The sequence below is a fragment of the Ambystoma mexicanum genome, assembly GCF_040938575.1.
Source record: "Ambystoma mexicanum isolate Mex_15411 chromosome 12 unlocalized genomic scaffold, UKY_AmexF1_1 Mex_chr12_unloc.2, whole genome shotgun sequence".
NCBI classification, from domain to species: domain Eukaryota; kingdom Metazoa; phylum Chordata; class Amphibia; order Caudata; family Ambystomatidae; genus Ambystoma; species Ambystoma mexicanum.
Genome location: NW_027182323.1, coordinates 11,370,659 through 11,388,188, shown reverse-complemented (window position 1 = coordinate 11,388,188; position 17,530 = coordinate 11,370,659). Strand labels below are relative to the sequence as shown.

The 17,530-nt window shown below is 44.9% G+C and overlaps 4 non-coding genes across 4 annotated transcripts; 2 read left to right on the top strand and 2 right to left on the bottom strand.

Annotated features, from left to right (window-relative positions):
• The first annotated feature begins 3,095 nt into the window (after positions 1-3,095).
• TRNAR-UCG (transfer RNA arginine (anticodon UCG)) lies at positions 3,096-3,168 on the top strand. Its single transcript has one exon. It is a non-coding gene; the product is annotated as a tRNA-Arg (tRNA).
• Positions 3,169-6,163: 2,995 nt separating this feature from the next.
• On the bottom strand, positions 6,164-6,235 carry TRNAQ-CUG (transfer RNA glutamine (anticodon CUG)). Its single transcript has one exon. It is a non-coding gene; the product is annotated as a tRNA-Gln (tRNA).
• Positions 6,236-12,896: 6,661 nt separating this feature from the next.
• TRNAR-UCG (transfer RNA arginine (anticodon UCG)) lies at positions 12,897-12,969 on the top strand. The gene has a single exon. It is a non-coding gene; the product is annotated as a tRNA-Arg (tRNA).
• A 2,995-nt stretch (positions 12,970-15,964) lies between these two features.
• TRNAQ-CUG (transfer RNA glutamine (anticodon CUG)) lies at positions 15,965-16,036 on the bottom strand. The gene has a single exon. It is a non-coding gene; the product is annotated as a tRNA-Gln (tRNA).
• Between the last annotated feature and the right edge of the window lie 1,494 nt (positions 16,037-17,530).

Sequence of the window (17,530 nt, the reverse complement as noted above, 5' to 3'; positions counted from 1 at the left end):
CTTTATCGATAACAGTACTTACCTGATGGCTTCCTGAAACATCTCTGCTGCCGAAGAGATGCCGAAATTAAGGCATATATATCTAAAAAGGCCACTATGTGTCGCATATGTGATGATCACATGGGATGAGGGATGCAGTCCCAGCTGGTGATATCCTTGAGATAGATCAAGCTTGTAAACTGTTGTGGCTCTGTTAAGCTGCACGATCATATCTCTATTTTTGGTCTGCGGCGGCGTTCTCCTTGGATGGCTGTGTTGGCTACGCTCATGTCGAAGCATATCCTGATGCGCCTTCCTTCCTTGGGAACCACCACTAGGGGTGAAATCCATGGTGTGGGCCCTACCGCCTTCTTAATGATTTCATTTTGCTACAGCTGTTGAACCTCCTGAGACACTGCCTGTTGCAAATGAAACCAAACCCTCCGGGGCTGTTGGGGTACTGGGCGCACCTTTTCATCGATGTGGAGCTAGTTGACGCTCCATTTCTATTTTCCCAGTCCCTTGAAGAGGGTCGGTATTTGTTTATCGCACTTGTTCTTTAGAAATGGGTCTGTGTGATAATCTTGCCACACTGTGCGTTAGCTGTCGGGGCCCCATACCGCACCTTACCACTTCTGTATCTTGGCAGTTTATATACATGAGTCCTATTGATTTCACCGTTTTGTAACTGAGCAGGGACCACCCATCTATAGGGCTTCTTATCACGTGTATCGTGGCGTTGGCCGAGCGTCCTCGTTGTGCGAGTGTCAGTTGAAATTGACGAATGGATGTGTAGTTACTGAGGTGTGCAACCCACACGGATGGCTATTGAGCCTGGATCTTTCTCTTTTGCAGTATCTTCCTAGCACCCATTTTGAGAAATTTGTGTTCTCCCATGATGCTCACTGTTGCTCCAATGTCCATGAGGAAGCAATGTGTAGCAGGCCCCATGTCAATCATCACCCTTGGGCCTTCCTCGGCTTCCTGGTCCCCTTGCATTAGATTAAAATATTCGTCTGTGTAGTCTATATAAAACTCCTGTAGCATTTCCACATTATCTCAGTGGCTTTTAAATTCATTCTCGTATGGATCAGCATAATCCACGTACTAGTGTGGTATTTCTTTGTATGTCGCCACCTCAAATTTCAGAACCGGTTCCATCGCTCTGATCACTCTTTGTGGCATCTGCGAGTATGGCCGTGGTATCCTCCATGTTGTTTGTTGGGAAGCCCTCATTGATGGTCTCCACATGGTTGTCTGTGGTGGCCTTGCTGTCAGAAAAGGTCTGCCTTCTTGGCACACGGTGTGAAAGTGTCCTTCTCTTCCACATTTGGAGCATGCCTCACAAATTGCTGGGCATGTTCCGGTGTGCGGAAATGCAAATCCGCATCTGAAACATATCCGTTGTGGTCTAGCTGACTGCCTGTTTGTTGGTATGGATATCGAGTAGGCCCCCTCGAGGTAACTGGTCCTCCCATGAACCGGTTGACCGGCCCTCTTGGTGTCATGAGAGCAGCCACCGTTTCATCTTTCTCTGTCTTCTTTTTCTGTGTTTCAATGGCTGTGGTCTGCAGATCTACCCTCTCATGCACTCTGGCCAGCTCAATGACTGTGTCAATGGTCAGCGGCTGCTTCAGCAACTGCTTCCAGAATGTAGACGATGTACACCCTTCTATCACCCTCAGCCTAGTAGACTCATCATCAGCAAAGCTCGCAAACGGCAGTGTATTAATTTCTGTAGTCGCTGTTGGGCTGGATGATTAATTTCTTGTTCAGTGCCCCCACACGGGTGTCATACGGTGTTCTTTCTTCTTACGGTATGGTCTTTATTTTACCGTTCATCTCATTGCCCAACACATTTGTGATCATGCCAGATATGGCCAGAGACTTTTCTTACCCTGCAGCACCTATGAAATCGGTGAAATCTTGCACCCATTCTGCCCACCGGGGACCTTTGTCGAATTGGAGCTGCAATGGGAATGGTGGGGGTTTTCAAAGGAAAGTGGCCCTTGCGCTTGAACTCTGCCTTGCTTGCTGCTCAGCTGGCTGCTCGTCCATCTTGCTGCTGTTCCAGGCCTCCCGGTGATGCAAATACCTCCTGGTCCACACCTTCTGTTTACCGGTTGCCTTTATCCTTTAATGTTCTCATCTTTTCTTACCCCTCTGTGGCGGATACAGGTATGGCAATGCAGCCGGGCCTGTTGCGTCAAAGGAAACAGCTGAGCAGAGTACATCCTCATAGTGTACGTGGACTTCCTGACCTAGGTCTCTGGATGAGGGCACGGGACGCCACACAGTGCTGGTGGCAAGCGGAGTTGCGGATCACAGCGGAACAGTAATGTTGGAACGCAGACCATCCTGACCTCGGAGTCTGGATGCCGGCATGGGACGCCACTGCAGTCAGTGTCAAGTGGAACTGCGGACTGCAGTCGCGTAGGAACTGCAGAGTGCAGTGGACGTCTCTCGCGGCGTGGGACTTATGGCTTGTCGCCAGTTGTTGCATTTGGGCCTAAAGGGTCTGCATTCAACTCCGTCTATTGACTAATGTTTTCTCCCCTTACTCCTCCTCTTCCTCTCAGACCCTTGTGACCTAGCATGGTCACTCCGTTAAAGCTGCTTCTGCCAGCTCACAACCCCCCACATTTTCATAAGCTTGTGGATCTAGGAAGCGGCTGTATGTTGTTTTTGGTGTTGCTTTTTTTTTTTATAAGTGTGCATAAGGAAGGCGCTGTGGCTTGTGGTGATGCAGGTGACCAGGACACATCTTCATCTATTTAGTTAATTAGATGAACATGAGAGCTGCATCGATTAAGACACAGCCTCAGAAGTCCACGGATAGAGAGAATACAGGCGGAAAAGGAGAGAACAATATTTGGGGACAGGCGGGGATGAAGCGAGACAGAGAGAAAGAAGTAAAACGCGTGAGAGACTGGTTCCTGTACTTTAGATCTGGGCTGTATATTTAAATGGGTCTTCATCTTAATATGTGTTCAACATATCACTTCCATAAAGAATGAGGGGATTGACTCTGGTCTAACCTCATAGACAGACAAGATAGCATGTGCAATGTGATGGAGGACGCTATTTATATAAGTATACAGATGTTGCCACCAGTGGACCGCGTGGCCTAATGGATAAGGCGTCTGACTTCGAATCAGAAGATTGAGGGTTCGAGTCCCTTCGTGGTCGGGGACGTTTTGTACATTTAAATTATCTTTGCTTTTATAGGAAAAGTTGATGATGTACGCATCTGGAAATCCAGATGTCATATTTTGGAAACTAAAGCCGGCTACAGAGAAGACCATGAGATGCTCCTCAACACCATTCGTGTGCAAATGCTTAGGAAATACTGTCAGCCCATTGTATGGCTTCAGGTCGGAAGAGGGTTGTGTGTGCTGGCACGCATTGGGGGAGATTCATCCAATTTGCACTGCTCTAGTGCAGGAGCAGGGAAGGTATTTGTCTGGTTGTAGTGACAGTGAAATTACACAATATGGCTGCATGTTTGCAGTGCTGAAACGTTAACATCCGCACCGTTGGAAGCACCCAAAACACGAACACAAACATTGCGGCGTTAGGCCTGGCGCTAAGAGATGCACATGAAGGGTTTTGTAGCGCCCTAATTCCAACACATCTTTTGTCATTACGCTGGTGCTTAGCATAAACCTTGTCATTACAACAGTTTTGCTCATTGTAGCCCCAGCACAATGACAACATGCTGCTTGTTTTACCACCGGTGTAATAACAACATGTGCACGAGTGTTCAAGCTGGTAATGTTACCTTAGCAAATGTGGTAATTGTGTCTTCACTAAGGTTTCCGGAAATGCTTTCAAGGCATCAGTGCAGCGACCAGTATGCATCTGGATGTTGAACTGGCTCTACAAAAAGCAATTCATGCCCAGTTAAAAATAGCTCTAAATGCCGACTTTTCACAGCATCAGTATACTCCTACTTTGCATCATCCTGACATACTTCCAATTTGCAAATTGCATGTCATGTCATAATAAAGCAGGATGTGGTGGTCAGCCATATTTTCTGCCACCAAGCGCTCCAACAGAACCAGCACATCATGTTACAGGTATCCCGACAAAATATAGCCATCAAAAATAGTCTGTGAAAATGTCGTGGTGAAAATACCTCTGCAGTGAAAACGATGCCAAGCAAAAAGTAGTCAAAAACGCAGCTGAAAAGTAGCCAAAATTGGTAGTGTTGCTACAGTAATTGTTAGGTAAAAGAGTATTTAGTGGGCTTGTTATTGCCTGGTTTAGGGTTAGGGGAAGGATAGGGGTTAGGGTTAGAGTAAATATGTTCAGGTTTGGTTAGTGGTTAGACGAGATTCTGTGTCAGCTGAAGGGTTTGGGTATTGGTTTGGGGAAGTGTTAAAGAAATGGATACAGAGGATGGAAAGGGCTGGTGGTGTTGGCGTAGGATAGCAGTTAGGTTAAACCTAGTGGTTAGGGTAAAGTAATCATTAGGGTAAGTGTTAGAGTTGCAATTAAGGTAAGGTTAGTATTACAGGAAGGGTTTGGGTCAGGGCTAGGGCTGTGTAATTTGTGGCGACCTGGTGATTGTATTGGAGACAGGTTCACTGTTGATTTGCTCTTTATTTTGCATTCGCTAATATGCAAATAAAGTGCATTCGTGTGCTGAAGGGTTCCTGTTCTGTGAGAATTTAGGGTAGGATAAGTGGTGTAATTCGAGTTAGGGGACGGTTTAGGAATGGAGTTCATATTTAGGGTTGCAGCCTTGTGCTTTTGTGTATTTAAAAATAGGTGTTTTGGTGACCTTATTTACTGGCAACATTTTCAGACCTGGCATAGTTTTTATTGAATGACTAACTTTATTAAAATGACTTTTTGCTGACTACATTTACCTGCAGACATTTTCACATAGAACCATGTTAGATATTACAAGAAGGCTGGAGATAAGTCTATAAGAGGCCAGTATGGCGGGGTCCAGTGTTGGTTTCTTTATAAGCATGAAGGTAACGCCTGCCGTGTTCATATGGGGGACAAACCAGCGGAAAAGATGGGGTTGATCAGATGAGCCTCTTAAAGGCATTGAAGGAAAAGCTGTTCCAGGGCCACAGCTGAGCCAGTGGATTTGAGCTTATTGATCAGTTCAAGGACAGCGGCAGCATCCACCCATTGTGAGGGGAAGCAAAGCACCTTTTCTCGTCCTGGGCACAGGCAAGGCAGCTGGCAGGGATCTATGTCCATTGCAGGAACATACAGATTCCGTGTTTTAGTAATGATTTGCCGGAAAGTGAAAAATAAATCAAGACTTTCAAAGAGAAATGCAGATGGGAGATATAAGGGAAACATGATTTATGTTAAGATGGTTTCTAGAGATGCTGCCAAAACAACATATTACATTTTATAACCATACTATATAGGCACATATGTTTTCATGCACATCACGTGCAAAACCAAGACACACGCGGTAACGAGCGGGAAAACTCAGCAAATGGTTCTTACTTCTTGAACCAGTTGTCCGTTTTCCTTTTCAGTGAATTAAACGTGTAATAACATTCCATTGGTGTCAATCTGAAAAACATGTAAAAGCAACAACAACATACATGGATATGAAAGAAAGACTGAGAAGACATATAGTCCTTGAAGTGGCGAGTCTCAAGGTCTGCTGGTTCACATTAAATAAGAGGAGGAAATAGGTTATGTGGGAGTTTGATACATAACCAGCTCAATGTGATTGAACTGTTTTAGGGGTACAAAGAGAGTACATCTAAAAAAAAAGAGGTATTAGATAGAGGGTCCCCTGTCAGTTCCAGGCGATAAAACATGCACCGAAAAAAGGGATTCTGCGGTCATGGGAGAGTCATCAACTTACATTTAGGACAGTAAGCAAGGACGTAGATTTAGGACAGTAAGCAAGATTAATGAGCACAGAATGTTAGATGCTATGCAACTGTTTCCCGAATACTTTGCTGACCTGCTGCTCAGAGAGAACACTAAGAGATGAAAGGCAGAGAAATTGAAGTTCTGTTGCAGAAACCTGGGAACGCCTTCTCTGTTTAAATAAAGACTATGAAAGTACCATGTGTACCGTCTCCAAACACACAAGTCACTTCTGCCACCATTTGCAAGTAAAAATAGCAAGACACGTCCTGTTAACATTAAGTCGACATAACATTTTTATGTCAAATGTTTTTTTTCAAAAAAAACTAGGTCCCACCGAGATTTGAACTCGGATCGCTGGATTCAGAGTCCAGAGTGCTAACCATTACACCATGGAACCACGTGAGCAGTACTTTCCAGTCCCTCAATATACTCTGTTCAAGAAGGAGAAGTACATGCAGTAGCATATTTTTGTTATCTACTGTAATTCTAGTTTAAGATTTCACCTTTTTGCAGAAAAGCATAGCCAAGCGTCCAATCAGTGAAATTTCATGAGCAAATCTGGAAAATCCAGAATGACTCCTTTCATGATTGAGATTTTATTATTTAGAAGAGAAAACATGGATATTGTACGGGAATACAGGTATCTCACTAACACAATCACTCAACGTCCCACTTGCAGGGGCAGGAGGGCAGGGACCCTTACTAGCAGCGCTTCTGGTAGCCATGCACAACTCGCCATTCTCTTATCTACGCTGTTGGCGCTAACCTATTCCTAATTAGCGTATAATAAAGAGATTGGGTTTGCATGGGTTGGACTAAATAGGAGGACTAATATAAAAGAAGCTGTTTTCAAGGACTCAGTAGCGCCACCTGCAGACTGTATAGTATAACACTGAACCCTATAACAAAAACAGGACAAATATAGACAACTCTGGGTTTGTAACTGGCAACAAATGCAGGAATAATAAACTTAGAAATTCGTGGGTAGTCGAAACAATATTTTCAATGGAAAGAAAAAAACCTGAACTAAAGTGCAAAACAATTAAACTGCTGCATTTGAAAGGAAGATCAGCTATTGATCAACGTATAAGGCAAGAAAATAAGCCAGTTTAGGTAAATGGTATAAACAATCGCGTTCCCCTACGGATACGAATGGAGGAATACATATTTAAGCCTTTCGTGCTGGGGTGGGAAGGTGAGCGTATGTCACTGCTAGTTCACTATAAATCCCACAATGCACTTAAAGAGGTATTACCCAAATTGTTCCGAAAATATTGATCGCATGGTAGAGTTGACCCAATTCGGTCACTACCATTAGTTCGAATTTTTTCCAACAATTTGGGTGCCAAAATACCGGAACATGAGGAGCAGGGTTTGGAGGTGTCCCCTGCTCCCCATGTTAGGTATCTGTAGCCTCAGGGATTGCGGGGGTGTCCCCTGCATACTTAACAATGGAGGAGGTGGACAAAAATGGGCTGGGCCCCCGTTGTCAATGAACAGACAAAACGGGGGCCCGAGCAGTTTTACTGCGGGGGCAGATGACCCAGATCCCATAAATCAAGGTTATGGTATGTTACTGGGTTTTATACCCGATCCAGCGCCATTTGCATGGTCTCCAGGGGCTCCGCAGGATCTTAGAGAGAGGGATGGGTTACATTAGTGAGGAGAAGAGGGAAATGCAAGATGGCTTTGCTTTTGTGTTGACGCATGCACACTGGAAGTATCCTGCACTCTATGTGTGGATCGGTTGCCAGGTGTTCTGTGCCAAAAGCATGAAGGTGTTTTTGCATGAAGGGGTGCTTTATATGCCTGTGGTGCCAAGGGATGTTCTGCCATGGGTTGTGGTATGTAAGTTGGTTGCAGAGGTGCAGTGTTCTGATGTTTGATATTGGTTGGGAGGGGTGTTCAAATGACATGCATGGGCGGCTTTGCTGGTGTGCCTGTTTTGTATGAAAAGTAGAATTTGAGCATGTAGTGCAGAGAGCAGTCAAAGTCCATGGTCCAGGTGGGTGAGGACCGCACAAAATCTGGAATCCACATTTAGCAGAACATCACATGGCAGAGCAAGGCTGAAAAAGACATGAAGGGCTAAAGAAAGCATTAGACGTCTCTCGTTTCATGCCTTGGTTGTGGTTTACCTTATTTTTGTACTTTTTGTAATACGTGCAACGCCTTGGATGAAGGTACTATATTGATGTTTAATAAATAAATTATACCAGCACATGAAAAATGCCAAACAAGGCAAAAGAAATGTGAGTCCTTCCTGTGCTCCTACCACTGGCGTCTGCAGAGAGCTTCCATTTCACTTTCTCACTTTGCTACTGTCAAACCGTGTCTCTCCCTCTCTTTTGCTCTCCCTCTCAAATAGATACATTGTATCCCATGTGCAACAGGGATCTTGGAATTGGGAGATGAAGGGAAGGAGTAAGGGAGACACTCCACGCATTGCCATAAAAGAAGTGCTATGGGTTATGGGAGACACAAACCTCGGGTTCAATTAAAGTTCGGCGTGAAATATGAATGCCCTGGGCAAACATTTCACTTTCCTGACTAAGTTGGTTGGCAGGCTGTGAGCCAATTTAGCTCTCAGCCTAACTTGCTCAGGGGCTGTGCTCAGTGGCCTCTTCTGACACTTTGTCATAGCAACGCTTGCCTTTCTCGGGCAATCAGAGGAGGGGTGGCTGTGATGGAAGAGTAGCATAGAAAGTATATGAAAGGAATCTTAACCAGCCCAGGTGGCCCAAAGGACTGGACACTTGCTTCTTAGCCAAGAGATTGTTGTTTTGGTTGCCATCCTTTATAAAGTGCTGCATTTTGATAAATGATCCAGCACTTCTTCTCAAAGAGTTGTAAGTGCTGTGAAGTGCACCCATATGGATGCGAGCAGGGGTGGCCCCAGCCCTTTGCTTGGGATTGCTTAAGCACTCGCACATTGAGGAGGTTGCAGGCATAAGGCAGCACTAAACTGACATTTAGTCTGGGGCACCAATTGGAAAGGGGGCCTTCAGCAAGATCTTGTAAACGTTCTCATCTTGTAGAGCAGACCATCTACCAGCAAACACTCATTAATGTTACAACAGAAGGAAACATACACTGGCAGAGGACACAAGCCTGCCCACACACAATCAATATATCCCTATGACGTAGACAAACACTTTATTGCTCAGCCCAGCCTTTAGATGGTTCACAACTCTAAGGACTAGCATCTATTTGTTAAACTAAATATCCTCTGAATTGGGATGAAAGATGCATCTAATGGGCCAAAGTAATGCCTAATAGCTATTAAGCCTCCTAGGCTCAGAGGAGGGGGAGGATCGACAACCCAAGGGTAAATGACCCCAATCGCAACCAGCTTTCAAAACTGTCATCCTGCCCCCCAGGATACCTCGCATTTGTTTTTGAAAAAAGAAATAGATTTTCTACGCAGTTTTCTCATGTTTTGGGCTCGGTGCAAAAGGTTTTTGTTTTATTTTGTCTTATTGTGTTGACTTTTTTGGAAAAAGTTTTCTTATTGTATAGGTACATTGTGGACTCTTATGTCCCAAATGAGGGCAGCCGACACAGAGCAGGACGCAATAACGCCGCGCACAACGAATAATTAGGGCCCCTCAAGAGCCCAGCTGTAATCACAGGACCAATCGCAGTATACCACTAAGGACCCCATAGGGGGCTTTGGACCATACTACATAGCCTTGAAAAGGACCCACGGGTCGACCTCACCTCTGATACCGTTGTGGGTGCCACTAGGTCAGTTATGGTGCGTACCTTGTCTGGGCCTGGCTTCGTTCCCTCGTCTGAAAAGGCGTGTCCATAGAATCGCAGCTTCTTTTTCTTTATGTTGCATTTGTCAAAATTTAGAGTGAGGCCTGGCGTTTGCAATGCTTCACATACCATAAGTGCCTGATCGTGTTCATTCTGTGAGGTTTTGTATACCAAAATGTCATCGCTGTAATTAAAATCGGTCTTTATCGATAACAGTACTTACCTGATGGCTTCCTGAAACATCTCTGCTGCCGAAGAGATGCCGAAATTAAGGCATATATATCTAAAAAGGCCACTATGTGTCGCATATGTGATGATCACATGGGATGAGGGATGCAGTCCCAGCTGGTGATATCCTTGAGATAGATCAAGCTTGTAAACTGTTGTGGCTCTGTTAAGCTGCACGATCATATCTCTATTTTTGGTCTGCGGCGGCGTTCTCCTTGGATGGCTGTGTTGGCTACGCTCATGTCGAAGCATATCCTGATGCGCCTTCCTTCCTTGGGAACCACCACTAGGGGTGAAATCCATGGTGTGGGCCCTACCGCCTTCTTAATGATTTCATTTTGCTACAGCTGTTGAACCTCCTGAGACACTGCCTGTTGCAAATGAAACCAAACCCTCCGGGGCTGTTGGGGTACTGGGCGCACCTTTTCATCGATGTGGAGCTAGTTGACGCTCCATTTCTATTTTCCCAGTCCCTTGAAGAGGGTCGGTATTTGTTTATCGCACTTGTTCTTTAGAAATGGGTCTGTGTGATAATCTTGCCACACTGTGCGTTAGCTGTCGGGGCCCCATACCGCACCTTACCACTTCTGTATCTTGGCAGTTTATATACATGAGTCCTATTGATTTCACCGTTTTGTAACTGAGCAGGGACCACCCATCTATAGGGCTTCTTATCACGTGTATCGTGGCGTTGGCCGAGCGTCCTCGTTGTGCGAGTGTCAGTTGAAATTGACGAATGGATGTGTAGTTACTGAGGTGTGCAACCCACACGGATGGCTATTGAGCCTGGATCTTTCTCTTTTGCAGTATCTTCCTAGCACCCATTTTGAGAAATTTGTGTTCTCCCATGATGCTCACTGTTGCTCCAATGTCCATGAGGAAGCAATGTGTAGCAGGCCCCATGTCAATCATCACCCTTGGGCCTTCCTCGGCTTCCTGGTCCCCTTGCATTAGATTAAAATATTCGTCTGTGTAGTCTATATAAAACTCCTGTAGCATTTCCACATTATCTCAGTGGCTTTTAAATTCATTCTCGTATGGATCAGCATAATCCACGTACTAGTGTGGTATTTCTTTGTATGTCGCCACCTCAAATTTCAGAACCGGTTCCATCGCTCTGATCACTCTTTGTGGCATCTGCGAGTATGGCCGTGGTATCCTCCATGTTGTTTGTTGGGAAGCCCTCATTGATGGTCTCCACATGGTTGTCTGTGGTGGCCTTGCTGTCAGAAAAGGTCTGCCTTCTTGGCACACGGTGTGAAAGTGTCCTTCTCTTCCACATTTGGAGCATGCCTCACAAATTGCTGGGCATGTTCCGGTGTGCGGAAATGCGAATCCGCATCTGAAACATATCCGTTGTGGTCTAGCTGACTGCCTGTTTGTTGGTATGGATATCGAGTAGGCCCCCTCGAGGTAACTGGTCCTCCCATGAACCGGTTGACCGGCCCTCTTGGTGTCATGAGAGCAGCCACCGTTTCATCTTTCTCTGTCTTCTTTTTCTGTGTTTCAATGGCTGTGGTCTGCAGATCTACCCTCTCATGCACTCTGGCCAGCTCAATGACTGTGTCAATGGTCAGCGGCTGCTTCAGCAACTGCTTCCAGAATGTAGACGATGTACACCCTTCTATCACCCTCAGCCTAGTAGACTCATCATCAGCAAAGCTCGCAAACGGCAGTGTATTAATTTCTGTAGTCGCTGTTGGGCTGGATGATTAATTTCTTGTTCAGTGCCCCCACATGGGTGTCATACGGTGTTCTTTCTTCTTACGGTATGGTCTTTATTTTACCGTTCATCTCATTGCCCAACACATTTGTGATCATGCCAGATATGGCCAGAGACTTTTCTTACCCTGCAGCACCTATGAAATCGGTGAAATCTTGCACCCATTCTGCCCACCGGGGACCTTTGTCGAATTGGAGCTGCAATGGGAATGGTGGGGGTTTTCAAAGGAAAGTGGCCCTTGCGCTTGAACTCTGCCTTGCTTGCTGCTCAGCTGGCTGCTCGTCCATCTTGCTGCTGTTCCAGGCCTCCCGGTGATGCAAATACCTCCTGGTCCACACCTTCTGTTTACCGGTTGCCTTTATCCTTTAATGTTCTCATCTTTTCTTACCCCTCTGTGGCGGATACAGGTATGGCAATGCAGCCGGGCCTGTTGCGTCAAAGGAAACAGCTGAGCAGAGTACATCCTCATAGTGTACGTGGACTTCCTGACCTAGGTCTCTGGATGAGGGCACGGGACGCCACACAGTGCTGGTGGCAAGCGGAGTTGCGGATCACAGCGGAACAGTAATGTTGGAACGCAGACCATCCTGACCTCGGAGTCTGGATGCCGGCATGGGACGCCACTGCAGTCAGTGTCAAGTGGAACTGCGGACTGCAGTCGCGTAGGAACTGCAGAGTGCAGTGGACGTCTCTCGCGGCGTGGGACTTATGGCTTGTCGCCAGTTGTTGCATTTGGGCCTAAAGGGTCTGCATTCAACTCCGTCTATTGACTAATGTTTTCTCCCCTTACTCCTCCTCTTCCTCTCAGACCCTTGTGACCTAGCATGGTCACTCCGTTAAAGCTGCTTCTGCCAGCTCACAACCCCCCACATTTTCATAAGCTTGTGGATCTAGGAAGCGGCTGTATGTTGTTTTTGGTGTTGCTTTTTTTTTTTATAAGTGTGCATAAGGAAGGCGCTGTGGCTTGTGGTGATGCAGGTGACCAGGACACATCTTCATCTATTTAGTTAATTAGATGAACATGAGAGCTGCATCGATTAAGACACAGCCTCAGAAGTCCACGGATAGAGAGAATACAGGCGGAAAAGGAGAGAACAATATTTGGGGACAGGCGGGGATGAAGCGAGACAGAGAGAAAGAAGTAAAACGCATGAGAGACTGGTTCCTGTACTTTAGATCTGGGCTGTATATTTAAATGGGTCTTCATCTTAATATGTGTTCAACATATCACTTCCATAAAGAATGAGGGGATTGACTCTGGTCTAACCTCATAGACAGACAAGATAGCATATGCAATGTGATGGAGGACGCTATTTATATAAGTATACAGATGTTGCAACCAGTGGACCGCGTGGCCTAATGGATAAGGCGTCTGACTTCGAATCAGAAGATTGAGGGTTCGAGTCCCTTCGTGGTCGGGGACGTTTTGTACATTTAAATTATCTTTGCTTTTATAGGAAAAGTTGATGATGTACGCATCTGGAAATCCAGATGTCATATTTTGGAAACTAAAGCCGGCTACAGAGAAGACCATGAGATGCTCCTCAACACCATTCGTGTGCAAATGCTTAGGAAATACTGTCAGCCCATTGTATGGCTTCAGGTCGGAAGAGGGTTGTGTGTGCTGGCACGCATTGGGGGAGATTCATCCAATTTGCACTGCTCTAGTGCAGGAGCAGGGAAGGTATTTGTCTGGTTGTAGTGACAGTGAAATTACACAATATGGCTGCATGTTTGCAGTGCTGAAACGTTAACATCCGCACCGTTGGAAGCACCCAAAACACGAACACAAACATTGCGGCGTTAGGCCTGGCGCTAAGAGATGCACATGAAGGGTTTTGTAGCGCCCTAATTCCAACACATCTTTTGTCATTACGCTGGTGCTTAGCATAAACCTTGTCATTACAACAGTTTTGCTCATTGTAGCCCCAGCACAATGACAACATGCTGCTTGTTTTACCACCGGTGTAATAACAACATGTGCACGAGTGTTCAAGCTGGTAATGTTACCTTAGCAAATGTGGTAATTGTGTCTTCACTAAGGTTTCCGGAAATGCTTTCAAGGCATCAGTGCAGCGACCAGTATGCATCTGGATGTTGAACTGGCTCTACAAAAAGCAATTCATGCCCAGTTAAAAATAGCTCTAAATGCCGACTTTTCACAGCATCAGTATACTCCTACTTTGCATCATCCTGACATACTTCCAATTTGCAAATTGCATGTCATGTCATAATAAAGCAGGATGTGGTGGTCAGCCATATTTTCTGCCACCAAGCGCTCCAACAGAACCAGCACATCATGTTACAGGTATCCCGACAAAATATAGCCATCAAAAATAGTCTGTGAAAATGTCGTGGTGAAAATACCTCTGCAGTGAAAACGATGCCAAGCAAAAAGTAGTCAAAAACGCAGCTGAAAAGTAGCCAAAATTGGTAGTGTTGCTACAGTAATTGTTAGGTAAAAGAGTATTTAGTGGGCTTGTTATTGCCTGGTTTAGGGTTAGGGGAAGGATAGGGGTTAGGGTTAGAGTAAATATGTTCAGGTTTGGTTAGTGGTTAGACGAGATTCTGTGTCAGCTGAAGGGTTTGGGTATTGGTTTGGGGAAGTGTTAAAGAAATGGATACAGAGGATGGAAAGGGCTGGTGGTGTTGGCGTAGGATAGCAGTTAGGTTAAACCTAGTGGTTAGGGTAAAGTAATCATTAGGGTAAGTGTTAGAGTTGCAATTAAGGTAAGGTTAGTATTACAGGAAGGGTTTGGGTCAGGGCTAGGGCTGTGTAATTTGTGGCGACCTGGTGATTGTATTGGAGACAGGTTCACTGTTGATTTGCTCTTTATTTTGCATTCGCTAATATGCAAATAAAGTGCATTCGTGTGCTGAAGGGTTCCTGTTCTGTGAGAATTTAGGGTAGGATAAGTGGTGTAATTCGAGTTAGGGGACGGTTTAGGAATGGAGTTCATATTTAGGGTTGCAGCCTTGTGCTTTTGTGTATTTAAAAATAGGTGTTTTGGTGACCTTATTTACTGGCAACATTTTCAGACCTGGCATAGTTTTTATTGAATGACTAACTTTATTAAAATGACTTTTTGCTGACTACATTTACCTGCAGACATTTTCACATAGAACCATGTTAGATATTACAAGAAGGCTGGAGATAAGTCTATAAGATACCAGTATGGCGGGGTCCAGTGTTGGTTTCTTTATAAGCATGAAGGTAACGCCTGCCGTGTTCATATGGGGGACAAACCAGCGGAAAAGATGGGGTTGATCAGATGAGCCTCTTAAAGGCATTGAAGGAAAAGCTGTTCCAGGGCCACAGCTGAGCCAGTGGATTTGAGCTTATTGATCAGTTCAAGGACAGCGGCAGCATCCACCCATTGTGAGGGGAAGCAAAGCACCTTTTCTCGTCCTGGGCACAGGCAAGGCAGCTGGCAGGGATCTATGTCCATTGCAGGAACATACAGATTCCGTGTTTTAGTAATGATTTGCCGGAAAGTGAAAAATAAATCAAGACTTTCAAAGAGAAATGCAGATGGGAGATATAAGGGAAACATGATTTATGTTAAGATGGTTTCTAGAGATGCTGCCAAAACAACATATTACATTTTATAACCATACTATATAGGCACATATGTTTTCATGCACATCACGTGCAAAACCAAGACACACGCGGTAACGAGCGGGAAAACTCAGCAAATGGTTCTTACTTCTTGAACCAGTTGTCCGTTTTCCTTTTCAGTGAATTAAACGTGTAATAACATTCCATTGGTGTCAATCTGAAAAACATGTAAAAGCAACAACAACATACATGGATATGAAAGAAAGACTGAGAAGACATATAGTCCTTGAAGTGGCGAGTCTCAAGGTCTGCTGGTTCACATTAAATAAGAGGAGGAAATAGGTTATGTGGGAGTTTGATACATAACCAGCTCAATGTGATTGAACTGTTTTAGGGGTACAAAGAGAGTACATCTAAAAAAAAAGAGGTATTAGATAGAGGGTCCCCTGTCAGTTCCAGGCGATAAAACATGCCCCTAAAAAAGGGATTCTGCGGTCATGGGAGAGTCATCAACTTACATTTAGGACAGTAAGCAAGGACGTAGATTTAGGACAGTAAGCAAGATTAATGAGCACAGAATGTTAGATGCTATGCAACTGTTTCCCGAATACTTTGCTGACCTGCTGCTCAGAGAGAACACTAAGAGATGAAAGGCAGAGAAATTGAAGTTCTGTTGCAGAAACCTGGGAACGCCTTCTCTGTTTAAATAAAGACTATGAAAGTACCATGTGTACCGTCTCCAAACACACAAGTCACTTCTGCCACCATTTGCAAGTAAAAATAGCAAGACACGTCCTGTTAACATTAAGTCGACATAACATTTTTATGTTAAATGTTTTTTTTCAAAAAAACCTAGGTCCCACCGAGATTTGAACTCGGATCGCTGGATTCAGAGTCCAGAGTGCTAACCATTACACCATGGAACCACGTGAACAGTACGTTCCAGTCCCTCAATATACTCTGTTCAAGAAGGAGAAGTACTTGCAGTAGCATATTTTTGTTATCTACTGTAATTCTAGTTTAAGATTTCACCTTTTAGCAGAAAAGCATAGCCAAGCGTCCAATCGGTGAAATTTCATGAGCAAATCTGGAAAATCCAGAATGACTCCTTTCATGATTGAGATTTTATTATTTAAAAGAGAAAACATGGATATTGTACGGGAATACAGGTATCTCACTAACACAATCACTCAACGTCCCACTTGCAGGGGCAGGAGGGCAGGGACCCTTACTAGCAGCGCTTCTGGTAGCCATGCACAACTCGCCATTCTCTTATCTACGCTGTTGGCGCTAACCTATTCCTAATTAGCGTATAATAAAGAGATTGGGTTTGCATGGGTTGGACTAAATAGGAGGACTAATATAAAAGAAGCTGTTTTCAAGGACTCAGTAGCGCCACCTGCAGACTGTATAGTATAACACTGAACCCTATAACAAAAACAGGACAAATATAGACAACTCTGGGTTTGTAACTGGCAACAAATGCAGGAATAATAAACTTAGAAATTCGTGGGTAGTCGAAACAATATTTTCAATGGAAAGAAAAAAACCTGAACTAAAGTGCAAAACAATTAAACTGCTGCATTTGAAAGGAAGATCAGCTATTGATCAACGTATAAGGCAAGAAAATAAGCCAGTTTAGGTAAATGGTATAAACAATCGCGTTCCCCTACGGATACGAATGGAGGAATACATATTTAAGCCTTTCGTGCTGGGGTGGGAAGGTGAGCGTATGTCACTGCTAGTTCACTATAAATCCCACAATGCACTTAAAGAGGTATTACCCAAATTGTTCCGAAAATATTGATCGCATGGTAGAGTTGACCCAATTCGGTCACTACCATTAGTTCGAATTTTTTCCAACAATTTGGGTGCCAAAATACCGGAACATGAGGAGCAGGGTTTGGAGGTGTCCCCTGCTCCCCATGTTAGGTATCTGTAGCCTCAGGGATTGCGGGGGTGTCCCCTGCATACTTAACAATGGAGGAGGTGGACAAAAATGGGCTGGGCCCCCGTTGTCAATGAACAGACAAAACGGGGGCCCGAGCAGTTTTACTGCGGGGGCAGATGACCCAGATCCCATAAATCAAGGTTATGGTATGTTACTGGGTTTTATACCCGATCCAGCGCCATTTGCATGGTCTCCAGGGGCTCCGCAGGATCTTAGAGAGAGGGATGGGTTACATTAGTGAGGAGAAGAGGGAAATGCAAGATGGCTTTGCTTTTGTGTTGACGCATGCACACTGGAAGTATCCTGCACTCTATGTGTGGATCGGTTGCCAGGTGTTCTGTGCCAAAAGCATGAAGGTGTTTTTGCATGAAGGGGTGCTTTATATGCCTGTGGTGCCAAGGGATGTTCTGCCATGGGTTGTGGTATGTAAGTTGGTTGCAGAGGTGCAGTGTTCTGATGTTTGATATTG